The 22104-nt window shown below is 39.4% G+C and overlaps 1 protein-coding gene across 2 annotated transcripts in view; it reads left to right on the forward strand.

Annotated features, from left to right (window-relative positions):
* Window positions 1–22104, forward strand: part of TRABD2A (TraB domain containing 2A) — a 75262-nt gene that overhangs the window by 27435 nt on the left and 25723 nt on the right. The window lies entirely within an intron of this gene.

Here is a 22104-nt window from a genome sequence, read left to right on the forward strand (position 1 = left end):
TTTCTGTCTCTGAAGGCAATTTCTGCTGCTGCTGCTGAGATTTCAGAATCATTAGGATCCTTTAAAGGGCTGTTTTGAGCATGTCAGGAAAGCTGTCAGTTTGTATTAGTAAAGACATGCCATCTGCACAGTGGCTCATAGTTCCTGCTACTTGGAGTGTGATGTTTTCATAACTTCCAATAATTATGAGCTTGCTCAGGACTGCTTGATAAAGACTCTCTTGTCTTCCTCAACTTGCCATTGATCATGGCGTGTGATCATAAGCCACTGCTTGTCAAATTTGAGTTTCTTTTTCTGTCTCTTCCTCTCCCTTGCCCTCCTGCCCTAAGTTCCTAGAGATTACTTGTCATGAGATCTGGTGTGGGCTCAAAAGGACATAGTTTGCCATCGTTCTGGAGCTGACTGCAAATAATGGCTAGATGACTTTTTCTCCTAAAATGGGAAGAGTAGAAAAATTCCTTTCCAGATGACATTATTCCCATAAGGAGAGAAGGAGTCAGATTCTGAACAGGAAGTCTTATTATTCTGCCCTCTATAATTGCTGACTGAATGTATAAAGGCAGAAAAATAACTCCACAAAGCATCCATACAAAGTCTTTTTATTGGTTCATCAGGCATCAAGATAACTCATAGTTACACCGAGATTCATCTCAATGTCCAATTCTCTGCATAGCTGTAATTTATGGTGTAAAAAGATGGTAATCTTTCATCCCCCAAACGAAGGAGCAACGGGTTGAGGCAGCACCATGATGCCGGGTTCCATGCAAGAGTGGAGAAACCTCCCCCAACCCACCAAGGGTCAATTCAGTGACCAGTCAGGATTACAGATGTGGCCACATGACATGGACTACATTTCCCAGGATACCTTAACTACATTTGCCATGATGCATTCCCTTAAGGGGACAGCTCCCAATTCCTAACTAACTAACCCACTTCCCATTAACTATATACTGGCTGGACAGCACACTGATTCTGAACTTGCGGGACTTAGACTCAAAACTTAGTTTCAGTCCCATCTCCATGACACTTTTAGAACAATCTGTCAGACAGGTTAGAAATAATTCTACAGCTTGATTCTCTCTAAAGGGCGTGCAGCCTTACTGGAACCTGTAAAAGGCGAACCCTGTAGAACAGGGGTGTGAAACTGATGCCCACGAGCCAATTCTGGCCAATGGGGTGCTTAAATCTGGTCTGTGGGGCCGGCCTGGAAATATCAAAGGACTGGCCCGTGGTGCCTCTGCCAGTCAAAATGAGCTGCGGGGGGGCGGGGGGGCAAGAGCGGCCTACCCTGTGGCCAGTTTTTGGCCTCCCTGGCCTCCAGCAGCACTCTGCCAACCTCTGTGCTGTCCATTTTTGGCCAGCAGAGTGCTGCAGGAGGCCATGGAGGCTGAAAACAAGGGGTGGTGGCACCACATTTTGGCCAGCAGGCAGAGGTGGTATTCAGCAGGTTCTGACCAGTTCTGGAGAATTGGTAGTGGAAATTTTGAGTAGTTCAGAAAACCGGAAAATACCACCTCCTGGAGATTTTATAGTATCCTTCCCCTGCCACACCCACCAAGCCACGCCCACAGAACCGGTAGTAAAAAAAATTGAATCCCACCACTGCCGGCAGGGTGCTGCAGGAGGCATCTGTCCTGTCTCCCACCCGCCTACCCACCGCAGCCTGCTGAGGAGAACTGCAATGCTGATCCAGCCCTCAAAGAAATCCAGTTGAAAACCCCTGCTGTAGAATGTGATGTGAAGTGATTTCTAAGCCTTCTTATGCCTTAAGGCTTATTGAGATTCTCAGTCATCCAGGCTACGATTATCCCATTTTTCAAGAGGCAACTGGACTTTGTTCTTTTTCTTTGGAGATGTTTCGCTTCTCATCCAAGAAGCTTCTTTAGCTCTGAGCTGAAGAAGCTTCTTGGATGAGAAGCAAAACGTCTTCAAAGAAAAAAGAGAAAGTCCAATTTGCCTCTTGAAAAAGCACTTTTGGGATGCCTTGACGAATATTGTAAATTAAACTATTGCTTGAGTTGTATATGGTTTTTATGGGGTTTTTTTTGTCTAGTAACTACTTTAGCCTTATTTACTGACTGATTAAAAGAAATCAACAGGTTAAAATTTAACAAATGCATGCCAGCAACTTGGGTTTCCAGAGCTACAAAAAAAACATGTCATTGACCATTATATTTCCTGTCATAAAACCTTTATAGGCTGACATTAATCGATATCAGCTTCAAGCTCATAGGCTTCTCTGCTTCCAAGATGCCTTCAGATGCTTACATTACTGAGTTAGGTGTTTAGGATTTCCAGACAGAGCCGGAGGCCTCCAGATGGCAGTTGAAACAAGTTGCAGCTCTTCAGACAAAGCCTCATGTTATATCTACTGTGTAAACTGAGATAATGTAAATGAGAGAACAGATCCTTTCCTAGCTGCATTTCAGGTTTTAGTGGCTTAGTCAATAATAAATATATCTGTTGGCTGCAAGGAGGTTGACAAGAAATTCTGATTGGATCACTTTGATAGAATGAATTTGGAAGTGTTTGAAACAATAATAACAAAATAGACTAGGATTCTCATACTGATTTTAGTCTTCGTTGGATTCAGTTTATATTTATAGAAGGATGTCGTAATCATTGTGGCATGGTGGCTCAGTGGTTAAGTCGCTGGGTTTGTCGGCTGAAAAACCGACATCGCAGGTTTGAAACCACACCACATGACAGGGTGAGCTCCTGTCCTTGCCCCAGCTCTTGCCACCTTAGCAGTTTGAAAGCATGCAAATGGTAGTAGATAAATAGGTAGGAAGATAACAGTGCTCTGTGACATCATGATCACTCTGTCTTCGGACAGTGCTGGTTCAATGGCCTTGAGACAAAGATGAGCACTACCCCATATAGTGAGTAATCAATAAGATCCGCAGGGAGTTTTTTTTCTCTCTTCATTGTAGCCATTGTATGGAATTTTCTAGTTCAGGGGTGTCAAACAAATCCATGTGCTGTATGCATCACGCGCAAGCCACACCTACTCCAGCTCCGCAAATGGGGAAAATGTCACAAAACGTCACATGTCAGCAACATGACACAGCAAGTTTGATACCCATGTTCTAGAAAAATTAGATCAAACTATAGGAATATAATTGCACTTGCTATTGGGAGAACATATATTTAGGAAGGATTTGTGATTTGGATTGTTAGTGAACATTACAACGTAAGCCAAGTAGTGAGAGTCTTGATGGCAGTACAGATATTACTTCTACAAATGACCGCATCAGTTTGCCTCTTTAAAAAAAAAAATATTGGTTTTTAAGACAAACATAGACAAACAGAACATAAAAACATCAAGCCATCTTCCATATATATACATACAGTGTGTCGGTTGGTTTACAAATTGTTTTGTGCTTCCATTTCGTAGTCTTCAATTGCAATTACATTGTATATATTCTCATATTTTCAATCAAATATTGAATACATTAATATCATTGTTAATTAATCATTTGACTATACTTTTATTCATTCATGTTTTACGAAATAATCCATATTTTACTTAGTTTGTTTTATGACAGTTCATATTATCATCTCAAATCTATCCTACAATCATTTTGTAGATATAAAAAAAGAATACATCTTTATATATTTATTATTTTCTAAGAATCTACATATTTCATTACCATGTTTTATTGTCTAACCATTGATAGAATAGATCCCAAATTTTATAAAATTGTTTATCATCTTGTTCTCTAATTTCCAATGTCAATCTACTCATTTCAGCACATTCCAATATTTTCTTAATGATTTCCTCCTGTAATGGTATTTTCTCATTTTTCCAGTTTTTGGCAAATACAATCCTAGCCGCTGTTATTACATTTACAATCAGGTATTTCAATTCTTTACTATATATTTCAGGTAAAATTCCCAATAAAAATATCTCTGGTTTCAAGTCTATATGCTTTTTTGTCATTTTTTCCAACCACGTGTGGATTTTAGTCCAATATTTCTTGGCATCCGCACAAGTCCACCACATGTGGTAATATGAGCCAGATATCTGATGACATTTTTCAGATTTGTTCTTGAACATTCTTGCTATTCTTGTCAGGGGGAAATGCCACCTGTAAAACATCTTATACAAATTTTCTTTATATGCTGTTGACATTGTTATTTTATAATTTTGAGACCACAGTTTTTGCCATTTCTCTAGATCAATCCCATATCCAAAATTCTTCCCCCAAGCAATCATAGTTTCTTTAATTTGTTCTTCTTCTTGTTTAATTTCTACTAAATATCCATACAATTTTTTAATCACCTTTTCATCAGTACCTGTCAAAATCTTATCTAGGTCAGTCAGTTTATCATAGAAACCTTCTGTTTTAGAATCTTTATCATACCTTGAATGTATTTGCGCATATGAAAACCAATTCATCTTTATACCTTGTTCCTCTAATTTTTGCATAGATTTAACTTCACCCTTTTCATTCAATATTTCACCATATCTAACTGTTCGTTCCTTTTTATATATTATAGGATAAGAAAATGCTTCAATAGTCGATAGCCAGACTGGAATTTTCAAATAACATTGCCTTTTAGTCTTCTCCCAGTTTAACCACAGAGACTCCCGTATATAATGTCTTCTAAAATACCCCTGTGTTTTAGTTCCTTTGTACCATAAAAAAGCATGCCACCCCAACAACAGATCATGTCCTTCTAATGTCAACAATCTAGTATTTCTTAATGTTATCCATTCCTTAACCCACATCAAAAACACCTGACCTACTGCACTCCTGTCTTTCTGGATATTAGTTAGATTGTAGTGTTGCAAAGATTGGCTGGTTTCTCTAAAAGGGAAAAATTGAAAGAGTTTCTGTGTCTGAATGCCCTCGGATGATCATAACCTAGCTGCTAAATTTCATTTTCTGCTAAAGCCTTTGCTCTTTTTTTTTTTTAATACTTCCGACATTTTTATTTCTGTTTTGTAACAGTATTGATCGGATGAATATATTTCTATAATGTGAGGAAAAATGAGAAATCATCGCTGGACTGATCATAAAGGAAACACAGTCATTTTAATTATTTAATTTCCATGAGATGCTGATATTTTCATTCTGTCTCGTGGCCCAGAGATGTCCTAAATCCTAATTTGAGAATTTACTTTACATGTTTTATTTGCTTCATATCACAGCGATGTGTATCTGTGAACCTGTTGGCTTTTAAATGGGATTCAATTGTCATAAAATCGTGGTTTCATGACTGCAGAGATAGAACGTATGGTTCATTTCAAAGCCTTTGAACTACATAATAATTATAGAGAGCCCTGCTTTTCAAGAAACAACGCAACGCCCAGTACTTGATTATATATGATCATATAAGACTTAGATTCTTATTAGAAGATTATAAAAACCACATAGTTGTAGTTTTTATGGATTGCTTCCTTAAACATTTATGAGAGAGCTCTATTCCCAAGTAAGAATTGGTTTGCTGATCATGCCAAGTTAGAAAACTTGGCACCAGCAAATGGCGGCTGTCAGTTCCCTGACAACCTGGCAACACCTACTTTCTGGAAGCCACTGTTTTTTATTTATTTAATGATGGCATGGAATAATTAATATCTGTCTCTTCAAGGTGAAACCTTCCAGAATTTCATTAATTTGCTATTGTAGGAAGGGGCCCATGAGATAGTCTTTGCCAATAATGCTCTACCCTCCCTAAAAAGCACTAAACTGGATACTGTGTGTTTTATTGTGTATTCAGTTTTTAACAGAAATGTTTCTTGGATGTAACAGAACTATAGTAAGCAATTTTTTAACCAATTTTAAAACACCATAGTGGGATTTTTGCTTCAATTGAAGCCTGGAAGGGTTGTGATTGCTGCCAAATGGCAAGTAGTATTTTTTAAAAAAAAATAATAATTAAATGTAATTTTTTAAAATTAAAATTTATTTATTTTAAATCAAAGAGAAAAATAGGTAGCAATTGGCTGGGCTGTTTGAAGCATGGCAGATTAATCTCTACAGCCTTAGTTTCATCCAGAAAAGCAATCATTGTAGGCTTCTGGTTTTTGCAATGGAGCCAGCCTTATTTGCAAGCATATTTTGCTAGTTGCAGATACGACTTGTGGTGGGGGTTTTGCTGCAGTTGAAATCGTTTTATCCTTTCATCTGAAAATTAGCTTCTCTAAGTAGATGCATGAGCAACAGAATCCCTTTTGAAGCATCTGTTGTAGATACCTGCAGTTGAGCAGAAAAGCCATGTTTGCTGTCATGTCCCTCAGGCTTGAGATCTTTAAATATTTAGTACGAAAGTTGGAAGAGAATCTACATACAGTCAACTGTGAGTATATTTAGAAGCATCCCTATGAATAGAAAATCTATGAATAGAAAAAGTAGTATAACTTGGAGAATCTTTGATCAAGGTTTAATGAACATCCTTTCAGGCATCCCAACTAATCGTACGCATAAAGACCAGGAGACAGATAGAGATGAATATAACCCCCAAGAAGGGACTTCGATGATGGGATAAAAAGGTTTCTGAATTGCTAATTTAGTCAAATATAATCAACTGAGCACTTTCTTGTAGGGGAAAAGGGATAAAAGTGATGGGGAAGTTAGGCAGAAAAGAAGTAGCTGACAGGGTAAAAAGGGAAAAGAGATCATCAGTGTATCTAAAAGATTTTGGTCTCTCTTGTGAAAAATAATGGCCTTTCATTCTCTGCATTAGCATGGCGTAAAGTGGAACATCTCATACTGTACGTTAATTTTTATTGCAATGTTATGGTAAAGTAAACTGTAATCGTTTGCAATCATCTGGTCCTCTGTGCAAATGCAGAATAGAATAATCTTCTTCCCACAATGTCAAACAGATGACAGAGTCCGAAAAGGACCTTATTTGGAGATGAGATGATCTCACTTTACACTTTGGGGTATCACTGCAGAGATTTTAAGATTTGTTTAGCTCTCAGTATAGGTGGTGACAGGGCTGAGCCCAAGGGAGGAGTCAAGTCTCAAGTTCCTGCTCACTCACAAGAGATCTGAGTCCATCCAACCTTGAATTTCATTGACTCTTATCTGCTACCAATTTGCTTTGACCATTAGTAGTTCAGATTCAGAGCTCAAGCCTGCAATAAATCTTTTTATACCCATTTGAACTGCCTGGACCTTCTGATTTCTCTGGCACTTAACAATTAGATGAACCAGGTTTTGATATTGGTTTCTTACATGGATAGTTCTTCAGATCAGTGATGGGTTTGGGATCACACCTACTCAGGCTACTTGTTTGGACCTCCCACTGTTCTGAAATCTTAAAGATGGAGCCCCTTCCTTCTCATGGAGCTGCTCCTCTTGATTCGTCAGCAATGCACCATCAGTTCCCATAAAGCTTCTCATGCAGTAGCCAAATTGTCAGATTGTAAATTAACCTGAGGAAACTAAAGCAACTTAGTCCTGTTGTGTATGCATGATGGAGTAGAAAAGGGATATTAAGGGAAAATTACAGTTCTTCCTGAATATGATAACTACAAAGCAGTGGTGGTATTCTACTAGTTCGGTCTGCTTCTGGCATACCAGTAGTATCAAAGATCGGCTGAAACCAAACCAGTTCTCTGTGACGAGCTGCTCTTGGGCCCCACCCACCCTCCTGGGCTCCCATACTGACCCTTATTCCCTGCTTTTGAAATGCAGCTGCTTTGCATGGCATAGCAGATTGCTGCGTGTCAACTGTTGAAGCTAGAGGGATTGCAGGAGGTGACTAGGAAAGCCTCTGCATATGTGCAAAGTGTGCATTTGGTGCACACGCACGCAAAATGTGTGTGCATGCGCAAAGCGTGCCCACCAAGCCACACCCACCGAACCGGTGGTAAACCTCTTTGAAACCCACCACTGCTAAAAAGCATACGTGAAGGTGAAATATTGATAATATGCAATTACTTTTAATGGAATGATTTAAAAAAATGACAAGCCATTAGGAGTTTTACCTTTAATTCCTACCTGTAAATCTTGATAGTCAAATAGTTGCTTGAACAATATTTTTAATAAAATGAGCAAAGTGTTTAGATTGTCAGCTGTGAGAGAAATGAGTCTTTGCAGTTCCTTACTTGTGTTGGCCTCGTTTGAGTTATAAATGGGAAGAAACCCTGAATGTATGCATTTTACTAATATTATTAATTTATTCCTAATAAATAAGTAATATATTATTAATTTGTTAATAGTATTAATATTTAAAAGATTGCATTCCAATCTGTTTAAATTCAAAAAGGAAACAAACTTCTTGTAAACATTTCCTGCCCAGACTAGTGCCAGGTTCACTCAGGATTTTTTATGCTTACAGTGACACCTGCAGTATATCATAAAAGCTTCCTCAGTTGGAAGTTGGAATGGATTTCCCTCACGGCTCTTTGTGTGTGTGTGTGTGTGTGTGGTCGGATCTCTGATTGAGAAACCCTCGGTACTCACTTAAAACATGCTGCACTAACGAGAATATTGAGCGGGAAAGTGTTTTACATACTGTTCAGAGTTATTTCACAGATTTGTATTTGGATTTATTACTGCAATTACACAATTACCTCAAACCCAGTGAGATCAGCCACAGATGATGCAGTGTGATGCATTCCAGGTTAAGACTGGCTGCACCCCTGCCTTGTTGTAGGACCCTTAGCTCCATCTCTTCTCTGCCCAATTTTTCCATTGATTTCCTTGTTTCCAACTTTTAGGTAGCACCCCATGAGCACTTCCCTTTCTTTTCACTAAAAAGAATTTATTTCTTCAATAAACATTTGAGTTTTATAATAGGTAGTCCTCATCTGCACTTTAAAGTGCCCATCAACACTTCATTTAATGACCGTTGAAAGATATTATGGCCTTCAAAAAAGTAACTTACAACCGTTTTTCACACTAATGACCATTGCAGCACCCCCCTGGTCACACGATTAAAATTCAGACGCTTGTCAACTTACTCATACTTAAACAACAGTTGCAGTGTCCTGGAGTCATGTGATCTCCTTTTGTGACTTTCTGACAAGCAAAGTCAATGGGGAAGACAGATTCACTTAACAACTATGTTACTAACGTACTAACTGCAGTGATTCACTTAACAGCTGTGGCAAGAAAGGTCATAAAATGCAGCAAAATTCACTTAACGATTGCCTCAGCAGCAAAAAGTTTTGGGCTCAATTATGGTCGTAGGTTGAGGACAAGGACTACCTGTATTAGTGATTTGCTTAGAGGTGTTTTTTTGTAATATAGTCTTTTGTAATGTAGTCATTGTTTGCAAACCAGCCAGAATCACTGAGATGTGAATAGGGCAGCTATATATGCTCTTTGTTATCATATTCAGGAAGAACTATAATTTTCCCTTAATATTCCTTTTCTACTCCATCATCCATAAGTAGTCGTTAGTAGTCATTTTCTCATGTTAATTTACATCCTGACAATTTGGCTACTGCATGAGAGGTTTTATGGGAGGCAAACTTTGTCCAACCTGTCACACATGCCATTTATTGTAACACAGGCTTGATCTTTTCCCTTTTATGTTCAGCTAGGGTATGCGTGATTTGTTAGTGGGGAATAATATTCACTTAGAGTGGCATCTGCTTCTGTAATGGAGCACAATATGTCTGTGGAGTGAGTGCAGTCTCTTTATTGGTTGTGTGATGACCCGTAGTCTCTCAAAATAACCCAAAACATATATTAAAGTCCAGTAATGCCTTCAACTTAACTTCACTGTTTTATTCGGTGCAGTTTAAAGTCACAAAAGTAAATAATGAGGCAAAAAGAAAACCAAAACAAACCGCATTGACGAGAGTTCCGAAGCAAGCCAAGATAATTAATCATACATTCCAGGAAGATAACTGAGGAGAGTCCATGGGAAGAACGCCAGCAAAAATAAACCTCTTTCAAAGCAAAACACTAAACTTTGACTCCAGCAATTCTGACTACGCAGTTACAAACTTATATACATAGCTCCCAGCTGCAAGCCACGAGGAGGATCATGGTAATCTCCTCCTGAGTAGACCTCGCTTTTCCCTGATCCTCTCCTCCCTGTGTGACCTAGGATGGATAGGGGATGGGCCTGGATCCTCCTCTGATTGCTCAGCCGGCCTCTGCCCTTCCCCAGCCTCCTCCACCACCTCTGGAGCCACACTCCCACTCCCTGTTGGCTGTTCCTCCTCTTCCTCCCTCCACCAGGGGCATGACGGGTTGATTGAGTTAATAGAAACATCAGTTGTAGCTCCAGCTTTTATTCCTTATACTCCATCATATTGTTTATCCTTTAGAATGACATATAATGTTGAGCAAAGGCAGGGAAGCACAAATATAACATCACATGGCACAGTTCATTATTCTATAAACATTATAGTATAGGAGAGTTCTGGGGGACTTTGATGCTCCAGAGCTTTTTGGAGCTCTCACAATAATTTGATGCAGTGTTAATGCCAAGAATAGAGCCCTCTACTTGGTCTACTTCCCAATATACAGCTGTTCCTCTTCCTCCTCCTCTTTTTCTTGAAGAGAGAAGCTTCGGGGAAAAAATACAGTGGAGAATGGGATACAAGCTCCATTTTAAGTTAACTTTGAAACCAGCCAGGCTTAGAGCTTAGCATTAGTAGTATAGGCCACACACACCAGTCCAACAACCTTACAAATTCAGTCTGTTTCAGATTCTGAGTTCTAGGATGACTTGTTTAGAAATTTAGTATTTATGTTCAAAATAACATTCAAACATACTCTTCCCATTTTCTCAGTGGAATGGAACAACTTGCTGCAGCCAACTTGCTACAGCCAACTCTCCATGGGACAACTCATGGCAGGACAATTCAACAATTCAGTTGAATTATTTAAAATAATTAAAATACTATTTTAATTTTTGTCATTCACATTTCATTTGGTCCCTCCTGAGGCATCCTTCCTTTAATGATCTATTCTGCCATTTCTTTGATATTAGTGTAACTCTTATCCTGTAGTTTAGCATTAGCAAGATAACAACCTTCCTCTAGCTGATCTATGGATGTGTGTTAAAGTTGACCTGTTTTTTCTCTTAGTTCTGTACTTACTAAAATATATTTCTGGAAAGCAGTTTTAAAGGGAAGTCTATTTTATCTCAAATCCAGATAGAATGCTAGGAAGTCTTGCTTTGCATCCATTGGGGTTAATAGTTAATAAGCACAGAAATTAACCGTTAAATTTTAGAAAGCCGTTGGTTTTATTTTGCGTTGAATGCTTTTGATGTCAATTTATCCAGAAAATGTCCTATAAAAATGCCCATGACTTCTGTCCTTATTAATTATAATGGCTTCTTAAACATCAACCATTTTTGAACTGGAGAAATATTTGAGTATTTCTTATAACAAACCTCCATTGGATGAAACATTATTAAAAGAATTTGATTCAACCAGGACATCCCAAAGATTATGAACCCAGAGCAGGTATTTAAGGTAAGTGGTATTTATTTAAGAGATAGCTGGGCAATATTATATCTGCAGATTTGTATTTCAGTTTTTAGAAATCATGTTGCAGGGATTCTATTTGAAAATTAAGATTACCAAAAATGAAATAAATTGAATGCTGAATGAGGGTACTACTGTTCCCTGAAAATGCTAAGACTTCAGTAATGCTCAGGTAGATGGCAGGCATTTGTTGCATAAAATCTGGAAAGTTTGCCCATCTGTTTTGTGCAATCATATTCTGGGGGGAATTCTTCTTACAGCCTGTGGTCATCAAGGTTATGTTCAGGTTATGCACTTTGCGAAGGGCTTCAAAAGCATCTGAGAGTCAGATGTAGCACATCTAAGGAAGCGCAAAGCATCTGAGTGAAGAATTCCACTTTTCTTCCTCTTCTTGGTGCTTGGCACGAACCATTTCCATGACAAAAGAGGATTATTGACTTTCATAGCCATTGCTGCCTTTGATTCAAGGATCGCTTTGATTTCAGGGCCGCAGCCTTTGCTTGCGAGACCCAGAGCCCGCTCTCCTGTGTGTGTCAGGTGAAGAGGAAGGCAATGAAGAAGTGGTCAATTGTTGCAAGTATTCCCAGTGTGAGGGTCTTGAGTGATGTGGCAGGTTGAAACGATGCCTGGGACAATGAAAGACAACCGAGCGGTCCTCCTGAATCCGGGAAGATGTTCAAGCTTTGGCTATAATTCACAGAGCTGAATGCCTCTCCAAACCGAGAGCTGAAAACAAATGCACACACATGCTTGTGCAGAGTGAGCGAGAGAGAAGATGAGGCAAAGGGATGGAACAGATGTGGGAGCCTTTGTTGAGAGGCCTCGGAGGCTAGCGGGGTGGCGATAGGCTAATTTGAGGCGCATAATGCCAGGTCCCTTTCATATGTAGAACAGCACTTTGATCCAGCCTGGATGAAAGTGATGGAAAGTGGAGAGGATGGCTGGGGGTCTTTTGTCTTTGACAAAACAGGCATCTGCCGGACTCTAACCCCCCTCCCTTCTCTCCATGCAGCCTCTCTAGCAGGCTGATCCAACAATGCTGGTAAAAGGGACGTGTCTCTTTCTTATCCTTCCATTCCCTGACCAAAACCCCTTGTCAGTTGAAAAAAATCCTAGCCAGAAAAAAAATCCAAAAAGAGAAGGCCAAGCAGTATCTTGACTACAAAGCTTAATCATTTATTTTTCCACCGTACTAACATTTCTTCTGTTGTCGGCAAGGTCCAATACAGTTGTTACATTTGTTCTCTTGGTACATCCTTTCAAGAGAGACTTTGAAGTTGGCATGAATTCATGTTTGCAAGGGAGGGGAGTATCGCTTGTGGAGAATGTGTGTGTGTGTGTGTGAGAGAGAGAGAGATACTTGTGGCTCATAGAAAAGGTTTTTGAATGCCAGCGCACTGCCCAGGATAAGGGAGCAAAATATACAGTCCATTCAGCATACTTTGGTTCCGGATAAAGATAAAAGTAACAACGAATCCATACTTTGGTTAAACAACAAATACTTCGGTCTTATCCTGTGCAGTGCATCGGCATTCAAAACCTTTTTCTTTTCTGTTTGAAAGTAGCAATTCCAACTTAGGAGATGCTGCATCAAAATTTAGTTTGGGAGGAGATGGGCTTTTCCTAATATTGAAATTGGTGGGATTTCTTGTTGAGAGGAAAAAAAACAACATTGAAATTGGTGTGTGGTTATTTGTTTGTTTGTTTTGGACTAGCAAGTATATAGTATGTCTGAGGTGGCCTACCCCTGGGCATCATACAGTGATTGGGGTAACCTACCCTTGAATATTTCTTTCCCTTGGGTTTATGTTTGCTGTTGAAATTCTATTCAGAAGGATTGAAGATTCAGGCTTAAACCAAAAGGGAAGTTGCAGAGCCAGATAAGAAGTTGTACATGTCTCTGGAGATTCTCAGTCATCCAGGTCATGGTTGTCCCAAAGATGCTTTTTTGAAGCACTGAAGAAGCTCCTTGGATGAGAAGCGAAACGTCTTCAAAGAAAAAACAGAAAGTCCACTTGCCTCTTGAAAAAAGCACCTTTGGGAAGAAGTACAGTTAAGAGACAGATTTTCACTGCTCCCTTGGAGACCTCATGTTATAAAATAAAATTTAAAAAAATCTGGCATGGGGGTTTAAGGAGCTTGGTTTCTCGATTTGTGATTGTGCTCTTTTGCTCAAAGTCAAGAAATGTTCGTGTATCCTGGTATGCCTCGTTTTAAAAGTTGGAAATATTGCAAGAATGTCCCTTTTGCTAGGTTGTGGTACAGAGTCATTGTTTAGCGTCTGCCTTGTTTAATGACTGTTCACAGCTATGCTAGTGATGAAAAAGTAATTTTACGACCAGTTGGCACATTTACAACCTTTGCAAGTATGTAAAGCAAAGGAAAGCAGCAATAAGTTCCTAAGTGCAATTTCAATTAGCAACTGTTTCACTTAACAACTGAGTTGCCAGTCCCAATTGTGATTGCTAAATGAGCATCAGCTGTAACCAGAAATAGCTGCTTCTGTGTTTGATTGTGGTAGCAGTTGCCTCTAATAGGCCTTTAAAAAAAAATTTTTTAAGAATGTATCATTTGTGTGTACAGGAGTCCTCAACTTACAACAGGTTTTTTTAGTGACCGTTCAAGATTACAATAGCACTGAAAAAAGGGACTTATTCAGCCATTTGGCAACTGACTCATATTTATGATGGTTGCAGTGTCCCGGGGTCATGTGATCACCTTTCGCGACCTTCTGACAAGCAAAGTCAATGGGGAAGCCCGATTCACTTAACAACCAGGTTACTAGCTTATCAACTGCAGTGAATCACTTAACAACTGAGGCAAGAAAGGTCATAAAATGGGACAAAACTCATATCAATAACAAATTTTGAGCTCAATGGTAGTCATAAGTCGAGAACTACCTGTATATTTCTGCATTTGTTTTGAGTTTTGTACAGAAATTATGTATTATGTGAGAAGAACAGACTTTGTTTCATGCCAGTTCACTCTAGTGAAATCTTAGTATTGTCTCTGACAGCTATGTAGTCACTATTTTATACACCAAGATTTGCATATTGACATATGTAAAGCTTGTTATAAAAGTAGGTTGTTATAGATTTCAGTGTGGCAAAATGTAATTAATTAAATCAAGTCAAATCATACAAACTAGAAGGTTCTGGCCAAGAAACCAGGAGACTGTGAATTTTAGGCCTCCCTTAAGCATGAAAGCTAGCTGTCTGTCTTTGGGCCAGTCATTCTCTTTGAACACAACCCATCTCACAAGGTGGTTGTTGTTGTGGGGAAAATAGGAGGAAGCAGTATTAGGTAAACTTGCTGCCTTGAATTGCCAAAATACATTTTTACCGAGGTAGAATAAAAATCCCATCATTATGATTATTGTCATGTTCTCTAGTAAGACACTATCTTGACTCCCACTGAGACACTAACTTGACGTGGTTGTGGTGTTTATGCGCTCTGAGGAAGATGAGAGCTATGACAGGTTCAACCATACTGAACAGATCTCATCAGAGGAACCAGCTGAAGAGTGTCTCTGCCATAAAGAATATGGCGAGACGTAATTTACAGAAAGCCATATTGGATCAGTCCTTGCTTAAGTCATCATTCACTAGGTGTTGGAATTCCTGGACGTTTAATTTGGCTGAGCAGCCAGGGCTAACAGCTGTATTACTCCTGCAAGAAAAGATTTTTACCCATTGCAAATACACAAAAATTGAAAACAAAGAAATAACGATCTGTTATTACAAATCAGGTCCAACAAGAAGAGGGTATCTGAAAAGGATGGACTGATTCTGGAAAGAACAACAGATTAGAAATAACAAAACAGGCTAACAGAAGAACATCAAATTGGAATACAAAATAAAGTGTTCACAGAAGCAGAATTGGAAGAACTGCAAAGGTCTACCCAGAGCAAAGAAACTGAAGCCTTGCCAGAAGTACTTCAGACTATAGAGGCAAACCAGTTGGCAGTAGTCTGTAGAGATTCTGTTATCCATGACCTGGATGACTGAAAATCTCTACAGACTCTTAGCTATATAATTTAGGATGAACACCCTTTGAATGGTGTGGGAGTAGGAATGAATTTCCAGAGGAAAAATTGCAGACTACAGGAACCAGGAGCACTACTCAGGTGATCCTGAGGACACAGATAAACCTCCAAGTGCTATAATAATCCTCTAAAAGGATGCAAATGACCAGCTGTCTGGAAGGAATATAAATCCTTCCATTCTCCACCATCTTGTCAGAGCTGAAGAAGCTTCTTGGATGAGAAGCGAAATGTCTTCAAAAAAAACAAACAAACAAACAAGAAAGTCCAGTTGCCTCTTGAAAAAGCACTTTTGGGACAGCTGGCAGTAGAGGAAGCCAGCACAGATATTGAATTGTTTTCATTCCAAGTCAGGCATCCTCTCCTTTGACTTCTGCTCAGAATGAATAAAGCCCTCTAACTAAAGAAAAAGAATAGAAACAAAGAATAACTGACATCTAGAATAGTATAAAAACAACTGAATACGTTGCCTTGCATTGAAGTTTATTCCAAGCTAGCACCAGTATTTAAAATATGCCAATACTTTAACATCAAATAGAAGCAAACCCAAACACAGTGGAAGAAGTATCATCGAGGCAATTCATACCAGGGCAATTCCAGTCATTACATATGTAGCTGGAACAGTGAAGTGGACACGAGCAGAACTAAGAGCCCCTGATAGGAAGACTAGAAAAATAGTAACAATTAATCATGCCCATCAGCAATGTTGACAGACTACTTTCCAAGCAAAATAAGTGGCCATGAAATGATGCAAGTACACCAGATAGTTGAAGAAGAAAAAAGGGGATTGGACAAATATCAGAGGATAATGAAGAAGATGCACTGAAGCTAGTCTACCAGGAAGATTTACCGAGTACTAGAGAGACCAAACTGACCTAAAGGCCAAATGAAGAGTAAAATGATATGGCAAAGTAAAGTATTACATGACCACTACATTAAAAAAAGCAATAATAACAAGACCTAGCAATGACGAACAGTGGGAAAATTGAAGAACAAAATAGACGGCTAATTCTGGCTATACAAGATACAAGCCTTAAGAACTGAAAGCCTGAATAGAGTAGACAGTAACAGATAACAAGTGCTGCCTGTCCAAAGAAGCAGGAGAAACAGTGGACCACCTTGTTAGTTGCTGCAAGAAGATCACACAGACAGACTACAAGCAATGGCACGACAAATGGTGCATTGGAAGATCTACAAGAAATACCATTTAACTGCAAGAAAGATTAATGGAGCCAGAAAATAGACAGATTAATAAAAAACGAGGAAGCTGAAGTGTTCTGGGACTTTAGAATTCACACAGGCAAACGCCTGTCACACAACAGACTTAACAATTGTTAATAACAAAGACAAAAAAGTCTGGATAGTGAGCATGATAATACCTGGAGTCAGTGGAATAGAAGAGAAAGAACATGAGGAAATTACAAAATACAAAGATCTGCAGGTAGAAGAAGAATGACTGTGGAAAAAGGAAACAAAGATAATACCAATAGTAATAGGCCCCTTGGGTGAAATGCTAAAAACATCTGGAGCACTACTTGAACACCATTGGCATTGACAAAATCTCCACCAATCAATTGCAAAAGATAGCTTTACCTGTAACAGCTTACATCCTGCAATGATCTTTTTAACACCATCAAACAACATCTGCCTATGCCAGGTCCTTGGGCAGGACTTTCAGAGGCGGATAAAACTGCCAAATCCAGTTTAAACATCTGGCTGACTGTGCGACCGACCACAATCAATTCCCTTATTAATGAATGTCATTTTAAAAAAGTCTGGATGAAACATACTTGGGTTTAGAGAAGAGTTCATCTTCTTTAAATTCACTTATGAAGGGCATTTATGAATATGGAATCCATTAGTTAAAACATCTCTCTTTGAATTTTATGTTGCAGATCCAAGTGTCAAACGCAAGGGCCATGGATCGAATCTGGCCTGCAGGGTGCTTAGATCTGGCCCACAGGGCCGCCCTGGAAACAGCAATGGCCAGGCCTGCAGTGCCTCGCTGGCAGAGGGCTGCAGGGGGCAGTCGCAGCTGAAAACTGATCTGGAGACAGTGGTTCCCTCCAATCCCGCCTGGGCCACCACAAGTGCTCCAGATACAAGTGACGTCAAGCTGGCCACACCACCTGACCTCCCCGAAGTCAAACACAACCCTGATGCAGCCCTCAATGAAATCGACTTTGACACCCCTGCTGTAGATGTAGAAGAACTTCTATGGTCAACATTATCCTTGTTTTCAGTTTAGCAATTTCCCAGTTACATTTTCCTTCAGTCTTTCCACTCCAAACTATAGAATGTTAGTAACAGTGAGATAATCATCATCACGATGGAAGGGAATCACAGTTACGGTCTTTCCAATAATGATATTATATCCAACTAGGATAGTGGTAGTAATTCTGCTGCTGGTGGTGAGGAGAGGAAGACAATCTTTCTTCCTATGAACTCTTCCCAGTGAAATATTGCAAAGTTGCTGCATTGGAGAGCACCTGTCGGGATGCATACAAAAGATATTGAATTCAAAACCTTTTGAAAACCTCTTTCCATTTGAAATGGCCCCTTTTTGTGGTTGAAACAGTTGTTTCTCATCTGAAATGGGCTGTTTTGACCATTTGTAACCCCCCCCCCCACACACACACATACCTCTAAACAGTTATGTCTGAAGCTCCCATCACTCCCTGAATGATGGAAACCACCCATTTTGAATGTGAAACAGCTACTTTGCATTCAAAGAGGGGTATTTTGAATTCAAAATGGAGAAAAAAGACTTTGTACACCACTATTATGTTCTAATCAGCAGAGCAAAGAGCAGTTTTGGAAGAGGGCATTTTAATTGGATAAAAGAGTGAGGGGGGGGGGATAGAATTATCCTCTTTTCTTTTTACTGTTTAAGTGGGAGGAAGCCATGCCAGAGATCTCAAAACAGAAGTCTCCGTTCCGCCTTGCCCTTAGAGCTAAACTCAATATGATCTAAGTGTTACGCTTCCCAAACAAGATTTAGTTTTTCAACTGTATGTTGAACCAGAAGTAACATAATGCAGAAGTTACCAGCCCACATAATCTCCACTGAGACCACTGGTCTGCTTATAAACTTTAAAGCAAGGTGGTCGTTATTGGTCCCTGGGATCAAGAGGTGTCAATGTTGTTATTCTTAGTAGTGGTAGTCCTATTAAAGTATTAAATAATTTTCATATGGTAAGCATCTGGAGGTCAATGAACCTTCTGAAACTTTATGAGGTCAATGAGCTGAAGAGTTTGGGGAGCCCCTGAACAAAAGGATGTATCAATTTCACCTTAAATCAGAGCCAACCTTTGTAAAGCACGTCTTAAATTACCGTCAAACATCTTTAAGGAACTGCAAGGAATATAACTCCTCCTATCCTCCGCCATTCAGTCAGAGCTGAAGAAGCTTCTTGGATGGGAAGCGAAACGTCTTCAGGGAAAACACAGAGTCCAGTTGCCTTTTGAAAAAGCACTGGGTGACTGAGAAGCTCCCTAGACAGATTTTTAAGAAACATGACTAGTAAACTGTGAACCCTGATTGTCCCGTTTAGATCTCTGGACAACCTTAACTAAAACCCTGGGCTGCAACAGACCGGGTAATGCCGAGTTACTTTTTGCAATGTTTACCTAAACCACGGTTGAGATCATTCCCATGAAATGCTTTGGACAATTGGAACATTACAGAAGTGCTAGCTAGTAGGATATCTGGAAAGGAAATACTGAAAAGGGAACTAGGGATAAGTGCTTTGCCACATGCCATTTATTTTGGGTGCCCACTTTGAGATAAGCTTGCATTTTTCTCCACGCTTTCCTCCCCTGCACCTTTGCCACTGAACAAAAGCACTTCCATGTGAAGAGAGCACCTTCAAATTCACAAGCTCTGGAATTTTTTTTCCCCTTGTTATGAAAGCCTCGGGACTTGCGGGTCACTTGACTATGTACTGAAGATAAACCTTTCACAAAGGGCGCCCTGTTTGAAGCTGCACCTGCTATTGCAATCTCTGAATGCGATAACACACTTGCTAGAAAAATTGTTATTGGAGAGCTGTGAGGTTGGACTTAAGAGGCTGTAAGCTTGCGAGGGAGGCCATAAAGTTCCCACTCTTTACAGAATGTAAAAGAATGTTGGTTGCAATTTTAATTGCAACTTTATTCATACACTAGGTGAATCGTATTTAAGTTTATGTCCTCATAAAGCCATAGGAAAATTATATTTCGGTTATTTTGGGGGGTTTTTTGGGTCACGCTTTGAACTGCAGAGAATTCTACTATTACTGCAAAATGGTTTTGTTATGTTAGAAGAACTAAGGGGGTTTTCTACTTTAAAAAAAATACCACAATGTTTGATCTAGGAATTCTAACTTAATTTTCCTTAAACAAACCAGACCTGAATGCCATGTTTTATACAGGCCTTTTTTTCCTTTTTTAAAAAGAAAAATAATTCAGGGATGTCGTATCTTAAGCAGTGGTGGGATTCAAAAATTTTTACTACCAGTTCTGTGGCCGTGGCTTGGTGGGCATGGCAGAGGAAAGATACTATAAAATCTCCATTCTCACCCCACTCCAGAGGAAGGATACTGTAAAATCTCCATTCCCACCCCACTCCAGAGGAAGGATACTGTAAAATCTCCATTCCCTCTCCACCCAACTAACCTGCTTTCCAGCTCTGTTCTTCTGTGCAGGGCAACAAAAGAAGACCCAGCCAATCAGCTGGGACTTGAGAAGCAGAGAATAGATGGGGGCAGGGCCAGTCAGCGGTGGTATTTGCTGGTTCTCCGAACTACTCAAAATTTCCTCTACCAGTTCTCCAAACTACTCAGAATTTCTACTACCGGTTCTCCAGAACTGATCAGTACCTGCTGAATCCCACCTCTGGTCATAAGTTATTGCATACTTCACATTACATATAGATAGTCTTTGACTTACAATGGCATTTGGGATCAGAATTTCCATTCTTAAGCAAAGCCGTTGTTCCCTGAGCCACAGCTGATTGTATCGTTATTGGTTTGGCCATGATTGTTAAGTGAACATCTGCAGTTAAGTAAATCCCATAATCGTTAAGCAAATCCAGTTTCCTCCATTGACTTTTCTTGTTGGAAGTTGGCTGGGTTACAAGTGGGTTATCATGTGATCCCAGAAGGCTGCAACCATTCTAAATTCTGTCCATGCCAATTGGGCGGTGTCCAAATTTTGATCATGTGACTGTAGGGAGGCTGCAAAGGTTGTGCGAGGATCGGTCGGTCATCAGTCACTTGCTCAGTGCCATTGTAATTTCGAACAACCACTAAACAAATAGATGTAAGTCGAGGACTATCTGTACATATGCACACACATGCATACATTCACACAGCAAAGTCTTAAAAGGATACTCAGCTTTGATTAAAATGCCCTTCAAGGCTGCTTTATGTGACGACTCATGAAAATGGCTCTTTTTGATACATTTTACTGATTTTCCATTATGCGCGCAGAACTCAGTCCTTCTAGTACTTCTTCAAAGGAAAGGATCATTGATTGGAAGCACTGAGTTGGTTCTTAATTTTTGTTTTGTTTTTTGAATCAAGGGCTTTTGGTGAAATGTATAAATTTCTTCATTGATTTGGCTTCTGAAGAGGATTCCCTGCTGAATGGAGCAGTGAAATTCCTTTCCATTGTAAGCCAGAAATGCTGTAGCCTGTAAACATGATTCTTAGGTTAAGTAACAGTGCTGCAGTCTTGTAAGTCTATATGTACAAGGAAGCTTATTAGCAGTTGGTTGGTTATAAGCTTTCTTGGGCCTTTCAAGATCTGTATTTCTCCTGTGCAAAATTACCCAACATCTACTAAAATAGGCCATTTTGGAAACCACAGCGTGGTTCTATTTCAGCTTCTTGTAAAGCTGCTACCAAATTACTACTCTTCCAAATTTAACCAGTGAGCTTAATTAAATTGATGCTGAAACGACAACCAAAATTCACCTAATGTATTTTTTAAAAAACAATATTTTCTTAAGTGCAAAGAAGACATTTGAAACTAGTGGGAGGGAGGGGAATGAACTTTTTCTTGTTGCTCAAAGTTTTTAAAAAAATTACAGGCAGAAATGGACCAAAGGAAAGGGTTAAAGCACCATTTCCCTTCTAACCAATTATTGATACAGTAGACTGGTTCCATTTTTCTTAAGTGAAGAAGTTAAGTAAAAACTGGAAATTTCCAGTGCGTTGAATAGTTTTAATAGCATTGCAGAGCAAAACAGACTTGAACAGAAAAAGATGTGACGAGGACATAGAAGTGCATGGAGTACCTGCTGGCATCTATTCGAACCAAGTACCTCATTTATTGACTGAATACACAGGTAGTCTTCAACTTACAACAGTTCATTTAGTGTCCCTTCAATGTTGCAACGACACTGAAAAAAGTGACGTATGACCATTTTTTACACTTACGACCGTTGCAACATTCCCATGGTCACGTGATCAGAATTCAGATGCTTGGCAATTGACTCTTATTTATGACAGTTGCAGTGTTCTGGGGTCATGTCATCACCTTTTGTGGAACTTCTGACAAGCAAAGTCAATAGGGAAGCCAGATTTACTTAACAACCGTGTTACTAACTTAACAACTACAGTGATTCACTTAACATCTGTGACAAGAAAGGTTGTAAAATGGGACA

Source organism: Pseudonaja textilis, chromosome 2 (assembly GCF_049901715.1).
Source record: "Pseudonaja textilis isolate UNSWEBS1 chromosome 2, rPseTex1.2, whole genome shotgun sequence".
NCBI classification, from domain to species: Eukaryota; Metazoa; Chordata; class Lepidosauria; order Squamata; family Elapidae; genus Pseudonaja; species Pseudonaja textilis.